This window comes from Peromyscus californicus, unplaced genomic scaffold (genome assembly GCF_007827085.1).
Source record: "Peromyscus californicus insignis strain IS unplaced genomic scaffold, ASM782708v3 Scaffold_7__1_contigs__length_154581171, whole genome shotgun sequence".
NCBI classification, from domain to species: Eukaryota; Metazoa; Chordata; class Mammalia; order Rodentia; family Cricetidae; genus Peromyscus; species Peromyscus californicus.
The window spans coordinates 29574409-29591216 of NW_026294595.1; the positions used below are offsets into that span (position 1 = coordinate 29574409).

A 16808-nucleotide genomic window follows, 5' to 3' on the forward strand; every position below is an offset into this window, starting at 1 on the left:
GTGTCATATAAACTGTGACGCAGTGCTGTGTTGACAACACAACCTCCTGGAGCCCTGAGTCCATCCTTCCCATGTCAGCTCTACAGCCCTCTTACTGTTTGTGTGTCTGTTTGTTCATTTGCTTGTTTCTCCTTTCCTTTCTCCATTTCAATTTTTTTTAAGCATTGAAAACAGATAATGAATAAGGACATTGAGGAGGAATGTTATAAAAAGTATCCTGAAATCATAAAAATAAAGGAGTGCCGGCACCAAGGCATGAGAGTGTGGCAGTGATCTTAGAGGCTGTCTAACGTGCATTCCCTCACCTTCATGAATATCCATCTGCTCCCCACTTCCTAGACCCCCCCAGAAACTGAACATGGTACCTTCTGAGCTCTTGTAATTAAAATGTGGGTGTACATAATATCACTTCAGAGTCTGCCCCACAGGAACCCCCAGCCTCCTCCATGCTCTTTCCTCTTCTACCTACACTGTGTGGTTGACGTTGAAGCCATTGTAGACAGGCGCCATCTTAAACCAACAGCACAGACATCATCTGGAGCTCATTAAAAATGCACGGCTAGGATTCTGTCTGGACGGCTGGAAACAGAATGTGCATTTTAGTAAGCTTGCTCACTGATTCACATGTGCAAGGCACTGATCTACAGTGGTGGTACCACACTCGAACTGGTTGTTGAAAAGACCATGAATCCCTGAATTGTCGAATGGAAGAGAGCCAACAGAAACATCAGCCTTGGGCTCATAGAAGACTTGGAAATACACTTTATCTAAGGCATTATTTTTGTCCCTAATTGTTAACACAATGAGCATACCAAGAAATGTCACTCCAATATCTATTCCTGCACAACTAAACTGGAACCCTGTCCTTCTGGACAGTGAACTATTTTTAATATCTTTAGTAGAAGGCTGAACCAAGGTCCCATTTCATCACATGACAGATGTCTGCATGGCCTCACATTGAGGGTACTTTTTTAGCTTTTTAGCAGATAGGTTTTATAAAATAAAGATAATTTTTTTCCATCTACCGCCCAATTCCAGACCCAGCTTCCTATCCTGCCATTATTCCACAGCATTTTCAAATTCCTCTTCAGAAGCCCAATGTCAACTTCAGCATCCCTGCCTGCTTTGAGCATCTATCACTTTAAGAGTGAGATCATTCTTCTCGGCATATTATGAGCCTTTTTTGTCAGGTAGTTAACTAAACTGGCACCAGTTAACTGTGATCTAAACTTCATATTGACAGATCTGGCAACAGACTGACATTCCTCGCACTAATTTTGGCTGCCCAATCTGAAAAAAAAAATATGCTTGAAGTATGATTTATCTTAAGCTGACAGCAGCGTTCATTGGGGTGCCAGCCACTGACAGAGTGAAGGAGAAGGCCTAGCATAAAATCCTAGTGAATATGCTTTCAAGACAGGAGGAGAGAATTTAGGGCCCCGGCGCCTCAAAGTCATAATTTAATTTAACAACCAAGGCTGGAAGGAAAACAAATGTTTCTTACTAACCCTCACTATCAACAATCTATTTTTCTCCAATACCACATTTGTCTTACCTTGTAAAGCCCTGGATTTCCATCCTCAAGTCTTACAATAACGCATGACACACACCGACTATCCCAGTAGCCTGGTGGAGCCCCTGAAATGCAATTATAGGAAAAGATCTAATAAGCCAGAGATTAGCTGCAGAAATGTGAGCACCGTTAACTGTTTTTCTTTGGGGCTGATGTGAAAGCTAAAAACTAAGCAGCTGAAGGGAGAATGGAGTAATCTGGGAAGGCAAAGTGGGAACAATCCATCAGCATAATCATGCCGCCGAGATGACAGCAGCAGCAGAATCATTTGACCAGTAGACCCTGCATCTCTCTTTTTCCAGAGAAAATGAGATAGAGGAATGCATTCAAACATTAACAAGAAGATGTCTGGGATGCTATTAATATTTCTTACACCAGCCATGCTCTATTCACAACCCAGCCCATGTGTTTTTAGAGTATGCCGACTTTATGTGCAAATACTTGGATATGCAGCTGTGCGGTGTCATCTTTTCTCTTTGGTGCAGTTTCACCTGAAGGGTAGTCCTGTGTGTGTGAATAGTAACGGTGAGGGAGATAAAACAGGCTCATGCTCTGGGCTTGAATCCCTGTACGGGTATTTATGGTAGCCAGGGTGATAGGGAGAGCGGTAAGGACCGCCTAAAAGCTACAACTATTTGCATGTTTTCTGGAAACTTGAAGCCAGAGTGAGCCAAGCTCTCCTGGGAAGTAAGCAGGGCACTACAGTGCCATTGAGGACATAGTAAATGACCGTTTACCAGAGGGTCACCCCTCTGGGGCATAGGGATTGTTTTGTTTTTCAGAAGAGTCTTCACTCTCTTCGCTCTATACTTTTGGAAGCTGCGGTGTAAACGTAGAAATAAAAACACATGACATGAGACATCTATCACTACACTACATGGGGCAAGCCCAAGTCAGGATGTCCCAGGTCTCTGCCTCTCCACGTTCGTTTGTCCATTCCACCTGGCTTGGATGTCCATGACACTAGACTGTCCTCACCTCCTGTCTTTCACATGGCCCATTTCCTTCTCTCCCCTTCAAAGTGTCCTGGGCACTCTAGGCTGCTAAAGCCTCCCCTCCCCCGCCCCAATCCCTTCTGGGCTCTGAAGACAAGAAATTCTTGTGTAAGGACAGGTACAATTCGAGCAGGTAGACGGCTTTATTTTATAAAGCTTGGAAAGCGTTTGCTTTGTTTCACTTTCTTTTGTTTTCCCTAGACAAGAAGAAACTCTTTATAACTTGGGAAGACAAAAGAAAGGAAAAGAAGGGAAGGAAGAAGCCAGGGATGGAAGGAAAGAGGTAAACAAAACGACATGAAGTCAGTACGTGGCTTGAGCTTCTGCCAGGCCGGGCAAGCTAAAACCGAGGCGCTCATGCAAAATTCCACCTCATTGAACTGAAACTAAACTGCTTAACCTGAGAAATTGGGACTAGAGAGAGAAGCCAGGCCAGATTCTGCACCACAGTGATGAAGTTCCTCACCCCCGGCCCTCACATAAAGATAGCCTGATGCTGCCCAGTCTCCCTTTTCCTTTGTTCTGTCTCCTGGTCCCCAGCACATGTGAAAACGACCAATATCCGCTCCGATCTTTGTTTCTGCCCTGGCGTCTTTCTCTCTAGACCACCAACCTCTTCCGTTCATCTTGCCACAGCTCTCTTTCTTTCTATTTTATGGAGTAAAGTGTCTCCCAGTCCCAGAACTGAAAATAAACCAATTAAGATCTTTAAATGAAAGTGTAATTTTGTCCTTTAAAACTGAAGAGACATATTGGTCACAGAAGTGTTTTGTGTGTGAGTGTAGACAGAAACTATATGTTGCAGCAGACATCTTCTGTCCCATCATTCTGTATGATAAATGGAAGGGTTCATTTCTTGATTTTGTCATAAAGCAAAATTTCCTGAGGCCTCCCACTTAGACACAAAACCTTCCCAGGTACCATCATTCCTAATGTATCTAAACCGTATAATCGCTTTCTCCCACCCACCGGCCTGATGCAGAGCACCCATATATTAAGTGTGTCCCCTCTAATGTCAATAGGTCAGACTCTGTCCATTTAGGAAAACACAGATTCTCTGTCAAAATACGTACAAGACTAGATTGATAAAGGTGGAAGTCTCCTTCCAAAGGAGGAAGAGAAACATGGAGAGAGCCGTATGGGTAAAGACGCAGGCCATTAGCAGCATGGCATGCAAGAGTGGACGTTGATCCTGGCCCTGTCTGACATTAATACAAATACTCACCCCAGCCCCTGGGGGCTAAGAATGGAGAAGAGCAACACTGTATTTACAGTGATGTCAGGACAGAGAGGGAGAGACAGTACATGAACCCTGTAGGGCCTCTCATTCTCCCACTCCTAAGCCCCCCCACACCCCTTTGTGCTATAAAGGACCTGGAGCTGCATAAGGGAAAGAAGCAGTCCTTCTTTTGTTTTTTAACTTTGTATTGATTCTTCATGAATTTCACATCATGCACCCCAACTGCACTCGTCTCTGAGTCCTTGCACATCTGCCCGCTGCCCATGCAACCTTCCTCTCAAAAGAAAACAAGAAATAAAAATAACAATAAAATTTTTTAAATCTCACCATAGAAGCTGCAGTGTGTCACCCAGGATACTCTTTTGCCCTATTACATCCAAAGAGACTGTACACAAGGCAGAAAAAAAATTAATAAAAAAGGCAGGATAAGCCGGGCAGTGGTGGCGCACTCCTTTAATCCCAGCACTCGGGAGGCAAAGGAAGGAGGATCTTTGTGAGTTCAAAGCCAGCCTGGGCTACAGAGTGAGTTCCAGGAAAGGTGCAAAGCTACACAGAGAAACCCTGCCTCGAAAAAAAACAAAAACAAAAAAACAAACAAACAAAAAAGGCAGGATAATATGGGTGTAGTATCACACAGTGGGCATTCAACAGGTGCATGTGTGAGACAAAGAAGGGGTGAATTCATCCTAATCAGCCACATACAACACTCTCACCTCCGTGCACAGGATAATGCTTAAGACAATGGGATGGCAGAGGCGGTTTTCAGGTTAAGAACCACTGGCCCACACCTGAAACATCTGCCAGTATTGCTTGTTGGTCTCTGTTTATCATACAACCTCAGCCAAGACCAGAGAAGGCTTAGTTCACAAGAGACTGACACGAGAGCCTTGAGCAAAGCAAGCATGGAGCTCAGCAGCTCAGCGTGCACCATTTTTAATGATCCCTGCAGAAACTGCATAATTACAATCGTCCCCAATTTACAGACAGAGGAAAAAAAGAGATTGAGGCTCAGGCATATTCAGAGAGAAGCCCAAGAACAAGCAAGCACGAACTGAGATGCCCACGTAGATGCTCTGACACCCGGCCAAGCCTGCTGGGCCTGGGAACCTCCAGTTCTACTTCTGTGGTACTTCTATGAACACCCACTTCTTAAGGTAGAAGACACAAGTTTAAGAAACACACAGAAAGCCTGTTCTACATACCTGTTGAAGGAAGGGGATTTGTAGGACCAGGGAATTTGCTGAGGGAAGAAATGGAGTTATACCACGGGGTGTAACATGGCAGCCACTGCTAACTTCACATGAGGCAATGAATGAAGTTCCCAGGCCTTTGATGAAGGTTCTACTGAAACCCAGGCCCAGACCAAGTGAGAGGACACCAAGAAGGTGAGCATCTGGTGGAAAGAATAGAAAGATTGGTTGGGTCTCTAGTTGAATATTTGTCAAGAATCTAGAAGATTCTAATGTCAAACTAATTACACTAAATTGCTTGACTTGAAATTACTCTAGTCATAGGATTCTATGAAAAATATACTTTTGTATTCCTATGAACCTTTGCACATGGTTGGAGCAGATGTGAGGACAATAGCGGTGGTAATAACTACTTACAGAGCTCTCATTAAGTGCCAGGCTCTGGTTGATAGGTGTGTAACTCGGCACCATGTGGGCAAGGACAGTGACAAGAGGTAGAACAAGGACAGAGCCAGTCATCAGCTAATGAGAGCTGAATTTGAATGGAGTCCAAAGGGAATAGAAATTCATCCCAGTATGTTGTGCAAGACTCAGCTTACCCTTCAAGGAGGCAAAGAAAGCTTTAGACAAAGGATGCCAAGGGGCCACCCACCATGGCAGTGCACACAACCACAGGGCCACAAAAGAGAACACAGCTGCACTGCACTCTGGGAGCCTTTAGTGACAGTCACCAAAGCACCAGTACATGGTAGTCCTCATATCCCTGTTTACTTTGCTTAAGGTGATGCTATCTCAGTGCTTGACCATTGGCCCGTCTCCAACTCCTTGCAACGTAGCTGCTCACAGGTTCCTTAAAGGCAAAGCCTAGCAATTTTCTGTGCAGTTCCACAACTGTTGGCTCACTGATTCATGCAGCGTTGTTCCAAAAGTGTCAGCAGAATGGAGGGAAGAACCAATGTAAAATCAACAGCCACTTTTACTTGGTGCACCTGTCCAGACTGTACTTCATTGGGAGGACAGCAGTGACATGTAGTAGCCTTTGTGAGAACAAACAGCTTGTCTTTTTCATCATTGTGACTCTATAGCTACCATGATCTCTTATCTATTATGTCATTAACAAATTCTGAAAACTTGAAAGGCATTAATGAAATCTCAGGTTAATTGGGATTATGCACAAGTAAAGTTTAATTACAGTCCTTAACTATATTGAGTATACTCTAGATATCGCACAATACGTGGCTTTGAACTTTTCTGATACTTTAGGCAGCAGCCAACACACACACACACACACACACACACACACACACACACACACACACACATATATATATATATATATATATTAACTCAAATGGTAAATTCTTTGAGCAGCTGCCTCAGCATTATCTGTGTTGTTTTCAGGCCTCATGCCAGACTCATTAAATCCAAATTCCTCAAAGTTATATTTGAGTATCTACGTTTTCCAAAACTGTCTAGAAATTCTTGGGAACCAAAAGAATGAAAACAAAATAAAACAAAAAAAGCCTGCTGATCAATGTATTTCGAGATTGTTTACTCAGAGGCTTTAGATAGAAGAAGGGCCGAGAATACAGAAAGGACTATAGTGTTGGAGAATTAAAGGAATGTCCCAGCTGAGGAGGTCCTCACACACAACTCCACAGAAACTTTTAGAAATTTGTGGTGTGTGTGTGTGTGTGTGTGTGTGTGTGTGTGTGTGTGTGTGTGTGTGTCTGTCTGTCTGTCTGTCTGTGGGAACACAGCTGGGAGACTGGCTCTCACATTTTACAACAGGGTACTCTTGAGGAGAGAAGGATAAGAGATTTAGATAGAAGGATAGGGAAAGAGACAGCTAGAAACACAGGATAGCTTCGTGAGGGCCGGGATCCTTATCCACCAGCCGGCCCCTTATGTCTCTTCTAAAGGGCATTTTATAGGAATGCCAAGGGGTGGATCAAAAGAACTCCCCCTAGCTCAGCCAAGTATAAGACCCTTCCAATCACCTTGTAACCACACACATGGTCAAGCAATCCTCTAATGCAGCCCTGCTGGGTGAAGCAAGCTCAGATCTCACTAGAAAACCTTTGTGGGCCTCCACAACTCCCCCTTCTTGATATAATAAAGGGCTCCCCAGGCACCTCAGATAGACTGTGCCTGTATTAGGTCATTCTTCTTGATTAATTTTATATACATGCATTCAGGAAGCTATCAAGAAGAAAGTTACCTGTCTTTGGTTACTAGCCTCTGGCAAGAGGGGGTACAGAGCTTAACTCAGCTCTGGCCCAGGTCCCTAATGAGCTTGCAAACATCCACAGTGATCTCCATAGCTGCCACACCTCCCAGTAAAGGAGTAGAGGATAATAAAGATGGAATATACCTTTTGGAATGGGTCTAAGATGACTGAAGCAGTCTTAGCTGCACCAAGTCTTTTTCTAAATCAAAACTCTCTCCTAACAGATTTTCAATAAAATTTTCAAGAGACTATTTTGATTCCCTGGAAAAAAACAGTCATTTCACAACACTTTAAAGTATCCTCTCAAGTAAACAAAACCCCATGCTAATAATAAAGACACTTTTACAAACTAACTCGATTGTGTGAGGCTTATCTCTTTGTGAGAGGCCTACCCCTTTCTAAAGAGAAATAGAATGAGTGGAAACATCTAGGAAGAAGACCGAAAAACTCCCCTAATTATGACACATTCACTTAAGTTTTCCAGGGGCTACTGAGACCATAAAATTATAGTTTAAGCTATCATATAAAGTATTCAAATATATCTGAAGGTAAAAGAGCAATAAAAACTTCAAGATGCTTCTGATTTGATTTGGTTTATCTTTTAAAAATTAATGTTACCTAACTTGTCTGAAGTAGACAGATATTGAATTTACACTTTTTACAAACTTGCATTCAATATTTACACATTTTACATTCAATATTTACAGTTTTTACATTCAATATTTATATTTCTTACTTCAATATTTACACTTTTTACATGCTTAATTCAAAAGGAAACTCAATAGAACTATTTTTCAAACTTTAGCACACATTTAGAAAAGCTATCTTAACATCATTATACATATTTACAACATGAATATACTTACTTATGCTTTTTACAAACTTATATTCAATAGGAAACTCTATAGCCCTATTTTACAAACTTATCTAGAAGAATCTCTTAACAGAACTAACTTACATTAAAAAGCAAATTCTATAGCAAACATCTAGAAAAGATTTCTTAACAGAACTATTAATAAGACAGGAAGTATGCAAATTATTTCTAAAGTTCAGAGTTTATAGCCAGCTTTGATATCATTCTGAAAGTTTTCCTGAAAGTTTGAAGTCAGAACCTAATTCATCATTAGCTCTAAGCTTGACTGAGGGTAAAATTCCCTCTTCTTCATATTTTTAAAGCTGCTTTTTAAGATTATCATGAGCATTCCAATAATTCCAATGATTCTCTCTTGCATTTCAAGCACAACTCAAGTTTCTTTTTTTATTTGCTCAGAAGTTTTTTCTTTTTTCACATCCAAAGTAATTTCCCAATGTACAGACCTCTTTCCCTAGTTTTCTAAAGAGTTTCAAAATGACTTGTTGGCAAATGGTATTAGCATTTTAATTGCTTCCTGACAGGCAAGCTGTTCACCTGTTTCTAGCTCTCGAGAGGCCAGCTGTGGTGGTATTGTGTTCCCCAAAATATTGTGCACCCTAATAAACTTATCTGGGGTCAGAGAACAGAGCAGCCACTAGATACAGAGGCTAGAAAATGGTGGCACTCACACGGTTAATCCTAGCCTTCAGGAAGCATGGATCTCTGTGAGTTCAAGGCCACACTGGAAATAGCCAGGCATGGTGACACATACCTTTAATCCCAGAAAGTGAGCCTTTAATTCCAGGAAGTGAGGGCAGAAAGCAGAAAGGTATGTAAGGTGTGAAAACCAGGAACTAGGCTGGTTAAGCTTTTAGGTTTTTGAGCAGCACAGTTCAGCTGAGAACGATTTGGATGAGGACTCAGAAGCATACAGTCTGAGGAAACAGGATCAGCTGAGGAATTGGTGAGGTGAAGTGGCTGTGGCTTGTTGTGTTTCTCTGATCTTCCAGCGTTCACCCCAGTACCTGGCTCCAAGTTTGATTTTATTAATAAGCCATTTAAGATTCATGCTACAGCCAGCTAACAAAGCTTGTAGAAAAAATAACATTTTGAGCTGAAAAAAAAAACAGCTTTGGGGCAGTGCAGTACCAGTATCTCTTGTATGGATTTCATTTCCCAAACTGCCCTTCTCTATATCATCACACTGTTATGAACCACATTACAGACTACATTTCCCAAGCTGCCTTTCTCCATATCATCATGCTATTACAAACAGGCTACATTTCCCAAGCTGCCTTTTCTATATTGTCATGGTGTTACAAAGGAACTACATTTCCCATGCTGCCTTTCTGGTCTATCACACTTCTGTTTCCATTTACATGGTTTGTGTTCATACTGAAAATCAAGATCAAGTAAGATTTTCACCATGAGAGGTTTCTGTTCTCCCTGAGCTGGTATTGGCAGATGTACTTCCTTCACCTAACATTGTACCCAGAGTGGATGAACCACATCTTTCCATCTGCACACACTTGGACAGGTGGTTTGGTAACCCTTTGATCCCCTGTCTTACTGGGTCAGTGAAAAGGTGAAGAAAGTACTTGAAAATGGAGCTTTTTTAGAAAGATTTTTCCCCAATAGAGAAAGAAAAGAAGGAGCTTTTTCAGAGAGACCTTTTCCCCAATAGAATAGAAAAAGAAAAGAAAGAACTTCTCAGCTTCCCCCCCCCCCCCCCGCCCCAATACTAGCTTGAAGGGGAGATAGGACTACCAGAGAGGATTTGCACTGTTCCAAGAGGCTTTTTGCTTTTTCTAGAGCAATCACAGGTAATTTTCCCATACTGATAGATGTTATTTCCAGTTGAGTTAAATTTTGGCCCTTACAGAAAGAAATCTTGAGCAGGAAAGACCTGAAGAGCTTCCAGTTTTTTAGAGAGAGATTACTAAGTTTTTCCTGAGAAAGCTTTCAATTTTTGAGAGAAAAATTACTAAGTTTTTCCCAAGACTTCTGTTCCCTATTCTTGATTTCATGGCCAAGGAAACTAATTCTGATGGTACGATGCTATCATACAGTAACAATGTCAGTGGAGTGAAGAGTTTTATTTCACCTGCATTGCCTCAGAGAAAATTCTTTACTCTGCTGCTCAGGACTTAAATTTAAGCTATTCACAGAATTCATAGTATTTTTTCACAACTGTGATTCTTCCCCGGAAGTTTGCATTCAGAGTCCCAAGAGCACAGCTCCTCTGTCTTGTGGCTGTTCTTGTCCTAAGTTTTTCTTATACTGTATTCCTGTATTCTACCTTATATTTTTTCTTCTTACCCTAAGTTTTTTTCTACACAATATTCCTACATTCTACTTTATATTTTTCCTTAATTTTTATAGATAGAAATTAAGAGAGAGAGGAAAAAAAGAAAGAAAACTATATAGAGAGAGATATTTGTTTCAGCCTCACTTTTCAACTTTGGCATCCAGCTGCCTTACTTACACTCCCAAGAATAAAATACTGTCACCTTTATTTTTAATTACTTATTGGGCACACCCCCTTACACCTATGATGCCCCCTCTCTCCTTTTGCCCAGTCCCTGTTCCTGGCCCTATTTATGGGAGCCCAACTGAGAGACCAGCTCCCACATTTTACAACAGAGAACTCTTGAGAAGAGAAGGATAAGAGATTTAGATAGAATGATAGAGGGGAAAGAAACAGATAGAAACACAAGATAGCCTCAGGAGGGCCTGGATTTTTTGTCAACCAGCCCCTTCTGTCTCTTCTAAAGGGCTATTTATAGGAATGCCAAGGGTGGAGCAAAAGGTCTCCCCCTAGCTCAGCCAAGTGTAGACCCTTCTTGTAACCACACGCATGGTCAAGCAATCCTCTAATGCAGCCCTGCTGGGTGAAGCAAGCTCAGATCTCACTAGGAAAGCTTTGTGGGCCTCCACATATGTCTGTGTGTTTATGTGTGTGTAAGTGAGTCTGTGTATGTGAGTGTGTGTGTGTGTGTGTGTGTGTGTGTGTGTGTGTGTGTGTTTAAATGGAGTTATGTCACTTGGGCATGGTATTGTTCCTCCCAAGAGCCATAATTAACTAATACAAATTCCAGTATCAGACATGGAAAACTACACTTTGAGTTTTTGGTCAGAGGACTACAAGAGATCCCTCAAATAATACAAGCTATTGCCATTGTCCTTGTTTGCCTCCCAGAACTTGGAGGTAAGACCCTTTTGCTGACACCACACACATCTGACCTAGGATTTGGAGAAATTGAACTACAACTGAGCTGAAAGCCTTCTCCTTGAGAACTAACTATTGTAGTATCTGAAGGTGCTAAGAAAGCACCCAAAGGAGAAAGGAAATCAATAGTGCTATCTACCTGTAAAACCTATGAATCACAACAGTGAACAGTTGAACAAAATATCCTCAGTGGTACAATAGTGATGTGTTTGTCTTTGGTGTAACCAACAGCTATCTAATTGGCCAGCCCACTCAAAAGGAAGAAATCCATGCCTGATACAGAAAAATTAGTCACTTGCCCATGGCTAGTGAGGTCATGGACCCTAGAGGAAAACCTACTACTATCACTTTCCTAAACCAGTATAATTTCTGAGTACTACATACTTATCCTTATTCCCATAGATAAATGTAGATCTCACCCTTCATAGAGAAGCTTCTTTTTGCAGCATATGGAAACTGTCATAGAAATCACAACTGGTCAAAATGTAGAAAACAACTAATTATGGGGTGTTCAACCCTAGGATATATCTACAACACAACCACTGTATCTAAGGCTCAGGGAACATCTCATTTTGGAAACATATCTACACTTGACTTAGTTTTAGGAGACACCACATCAAAGCTGTCAACATTGCTATTTATCAGCCTCCAAATAACTACACAGAAGAGAATCGTGTATATAATGAAGTGGGTATCCAAAAGAATGCTCAAGAAATGAATAGACAAGACTAGTTGGAGTTCTGTCTTTCATCTTGCCTCTCCTCATTTAGTGTGTGTTATCTGAACAGGCAATGAGTCCTTGATACAAATTGACTTACTACTATGATTGTTCAATAGAACTTATTCTACCCTCTTACTAGAGTAATTTTCCTCTACCTCTTCTTGTGGCTGGTACCCTATTTAAAACAAGTCTCCATCTTTCTCTCTGCCTCATGAATTCTGCTGCAATATGTCCTTTTCTTTGGGCATGTAGTAGAGTGACAAGAGACATTTCCTGTCACATTTGCTCTTCTATAAAGTGGCTTTTCTACTTCCCTATTAGGAGTTAGAATCTCAACCCCATCTTAAATGTAAACAGGCACTACAACCTATGTGACCAATCAATTACACAAAAGAGGACATGATTCCACTGCCTAGGTCGCTCTTAACTGTTCTGACCACCCTTAACTACTCTGACAATCTTTACTTTGGTACATTGGCAATCCATCACTGTACTAGTTAGGATTTCTAGTGCTGGGAAGAGACACCATGCAAAGGAAAACACTTAATTGAAGTGACTCACTTGCAATTTCTGAGGATTAGTCCATTATCTTCATGGCAGAACATGGTGGTGTGCAGACAAACATGGTGCTGGAGAAGGAGCTGAGAGTCCTATATCTTGACCCACAGGCAACTGGAAGTGGTCTGAAACACTGATTATAACTTGAGCATATATGAGACCTCAAAGTCCACCATCACAGTGACACCCTTCCTCCAACAAAGCCACACCTTCTTATAGTGCCATTCTCTATGAGCTTATGGGAGGGGGCGAATTACATTCCAAATGCCATCATCACCTTAACAATTCGGCAATCTCATCACTTACTTTGGCACACTGAAAGTCAGACACCATGTAATAAGTCCAAGGCATGGTGCGATAACAATTATATGAGAAGTGAAGCCACTTGGAGAGCTGCTAGAGGATGAGATCCTAAGAGGAAGAAGCCAAGGTCACAGACACTACTCGTATGTCTTTATGCACCAGAATGAAAGCTCCCATCATGCCACGACCTTCTGTGTCTTTCACCACTGTGTGCATAGAGTAGCTGAAATAGAGTAGCTATTGATAAATATTTGTTAAGTTCTTATTGAACACATTTTCTTGTGGAGAGTCTGAGGAAGGCCAATAAGTTAGTCTGGTTTTTCCCTGACTGTTAAGGTACTGGACGTCGAGCTGGTCCATCTTTCACGTTAACTGGAAAATCTGTCTTCATGAAGGAGTATGTGTCATCAAAGTGCATGAAATACATGGACAAGTGTAACATTGCCACACTGATGACTGCAAGCTCCAAATACAGAGCCACAGGAACGTTTCATGTGGGGCCACTCACATTCAATTTCCAGTGTGACTCCTGAGCTCACACCAGGGTCACCGCAAAGAAAAGGAATGTAATGTATTACCTGGGGAGGGGTGTATCTGTCAAGGACGAAGAAGGGACTGTCTTCGATATGGTAGAAAGGATTTGAGGTCACAGTGTTTTATGATCTGAAGGTCCTCAAAGCTCCTCACCAATTGAGGATTTGATTATCCCAGCACAGTCTAATTTTCTCCACTGACAGACTTATTGAACACACACACACACACACACACACACACACACACACACACACACACACCATGCACCAGCCTTACAGACAATGAAAACCTTGAGATTGCCAATGGTCTTGTATGTGCCAGTACTAGTAATATTAACAACATCCTGAAGGTTTATATACTTGTATCTGGAACCCTTTCTTGAAGCATGTTTATGCACAAACACACTCTTTGAAGAAACAACAGATTTGCTTCCATAAAAACCCTAACAGTAACACACAGAGAGTTTGTCTCCTCTTTTCATCTGCAAAGTAGCTTAAGACTTTAAATAACATGGATACATACCATCACTTTGCCTAGGAAGCAAAGTCTGATTTTTCCCAAATATCAGGAGTTCATTTTGTCATCTCAGGGTAGCAAGCAATTACAAACCGAGATACGCTGTTCCACGCTCTGCACAGATGTCGGGGGTAGATGAATGTGCATATCTAGGATAGAGCCATTAGCCCTAGGAAAAAAAGATTGATAATAGCAAGGAGAACATGAGCAAGCCTTTGTTTGCCCTTCTCTGCTTCCTATGAGGTTTTCTTCATGGTTTTCCTTTTCTTTGCAGAGCTGTGGCTCTGTATTTAGCATTGAGGCTTGTCTGTGGAGGATTTTTCAGCTATTCTTTGATGTGGGTGCAGTTCTTCTATTCCTTTAATTCTCTGTAAAACTGCTGCATTCTAATGTAAAGTCAATTTCATCTCTGAAATTATACATGATGCCCACTAATGAAATTGTCATCATAGCCATGTTAAAAGGTCCTGCCCCAATATTTTATCTATATTCATGAAATTATTTATTTTGTACCTTAGTTTGAAAACACCATCCTCAGGGCAGGTACAAACCATGACACATGTTAAATGATTCAAGTTGTGACTTCTGTCAACAGCAGCCTGAAGTAACCTTCCCACCACCCCACCATCACTCCCAGCACCAGCAGCTTCTTCAACAACCCTACCTCATTCCCAGTTGAGACATGCAAAGACAGATACTTGCAGCTGGTCTGTAGCTAGAGTTTTCCTGTCTGGCCCACAGTCAGGACAAACTCTCTCACCTGCCAGTCCCACAGCCCCTCAGACCCGACCAAGAAAACACAGAGACTTATATTGGTTACAAACTGTATGGCCGTGGCAGGCTTCTTGCTGACTGTTCTTACAGCTTAAATTAATCCATTTCTATAAATCCATACCTTGCCACATGGCTCGTGGCTTACCGGCATCTTCACATGCTGTTTCTCATCTTGGCGGCTGGCAGTGTCTCTCTGACTCAGCCTTCCACTTCCCAGCTTTATTCTCCTCCTTGTCCCGCCTACACTTCCTGCCTAGCCAATGGCCAATCAGTGCTTTATTTATTGACTAATTAGCAACACATTTGCCATACAGAACATCCCACAGCACTGGTCCCTGTGTAAAATTAAACTATTAAGCTGCTTGGCACCTGCGTGGTTCTAACTGCAGTCAGAGAAGTTGACGTTTGCCTTCCTGAGTTTTGAAATGGATGCCTTACCTCTTAAAGTAGTACCAGGGCATGACAGTTGCTATATCAGCTCATGCTGCTAAAACAAAATGCTGTGGTCTTGGTGGCTTTGTGAATATAAACTTATCTCTGGCAGTTTGGGAGGCTGAGATGCCCAGAATCAAGGCACCAGCTCATTCAGTACTTTGTTAGGACTCTTCCTGGCTAGTGACAGCAATCGTCTCATTGTGCCATGAAACTAAAATGTCACAGAGGGGAGTGAGAAGGAGGGGCTTGGAGAAAGAGAGACGTGAGAACATGAACCATATGACCTCCTCTAAACCTAATGACTTCCCGAAGTCCCATCTCTATGGAACATCACACTGGGGTCAAGAATTCCACGTAAGAATAGAAGAGGACACAATTCAACCCATGTAAGTTATTAAGACTGTGATGAAAATCCAGAACAAAGCAAGTCTACGAGCCCTCTAGAAGCTCTGGTCCCAATTCCTGAAGTCTTTCCTGAGGCCAGGTATGGGATCTGTGAGCTGATGAGCAGAATCAGACATCCACAGTTAATGAGGTATCAGTCAACAGCTGTTGCCTGAAAGTTGTAGGAGTTCTCCTAAAGGGAGTAAAGTTACAACTGCTCCCCTGCCTCCCCCTCTTTCTTCCGCAGGCACTCCTTGCAAGAGAGGCAGCCACACAGGCTAACAATCTACTCCAAGGAGTCATATCCAAGGCCATTTGATGAGCAGCAGGTATTTTCCCAGGAGGCACTGTAGGAAGCAGAAGGCTCCTGATTCAAGAACATGGCATCTGCGGCATAACCATGTCAGAGTATTAGCCCTGTGGAGGACCCCAGAATATGCCCCCCAAACATACGAAGAACTGTAGAGCAGAGGGCAGTTCATAAAGGCAGATGACGGAGAACTCTCTGCTCTCCCTCTGTTTTCCTGAAAGTAAAAAATCGATTTAGAAAGACCAGTGGAATCTTGCCACACCTCTTTATGAGAGAGAGCAAAGGTCAACCACTGAAGAAAATGTGACCTTGCCCGCACCAGCCTCAGAGAGTGCCAGCAGAATTTACCTAGAAGCATCTGCTAAATAATCCGCGTCTGCTGTTCATTTGCTTTTCCATAGTCTGTTTTCTCCAGACAGTCAAGGTCCTTTTCCTTTTGTCCTGTGACATCTCTACACATTTGCTGTCCTTTGTTGAAATGCTGTGGACGCTGAAATTTGAAGGACTCTTTTGAGAATGACTTCCCTCCTGGACTTCTCCCATGCATGCACGGAGTTTACATGTTAATAAAGTTGTCTAGTTCTTCTCCTATTAATCCAACCTTCATTACATGAGCCTATTCAAATTAAGAATTAAAGAGTTGCAAACATTTTCTTTCTTTACTCCATCATTCTAAAATCGCTGGAACCTAAGATTTAAGAGAAAAAAAAAGAGTAACTCAGAACAAACATTTTACTCTTCATTCACTGTATTGCTTGTTTCAAGTGAATATTAGAAATTAACATCAGATATCCTTTTTGTTATTCAAGTTTATATAATGTAACACAAATTATTATTTATAAAGTTGTTTCTCTAATTTCAAGGAATTTGTTCTATTATTTTAATAAAATTATGAGGTTTTCAATTTCTCTAGCTATCAGATACCTGAGATAAGAAAAACCTGTATGGATAATGTTGGCCAGA

General features: G+C 41.8%; 1 long non-coding RNA gene across 1 annotated transcript; it reads right to left on the reverse strand.

Annotated features, from left to right (window-relative positions):
• Positions 1–475: 475 nt before the first annotated feature.
• On the reverse strand, positions 476–14106 carry LOC128102184 (uncharacterized). The gene is made up of 4 exons (XR_008215342.1): positions 13949–14106; positions 5011–5201; positions 1556–1638; positions 476–579 (listed from the first exon to the last, which is right to left on the reverse strand). It is a non-coding gene; the product is annotated as an uncharacterized LOC128102184 (long non-coding RNA).
• Positions 14107–16808: the final 2702 nt, after the last annotated feature.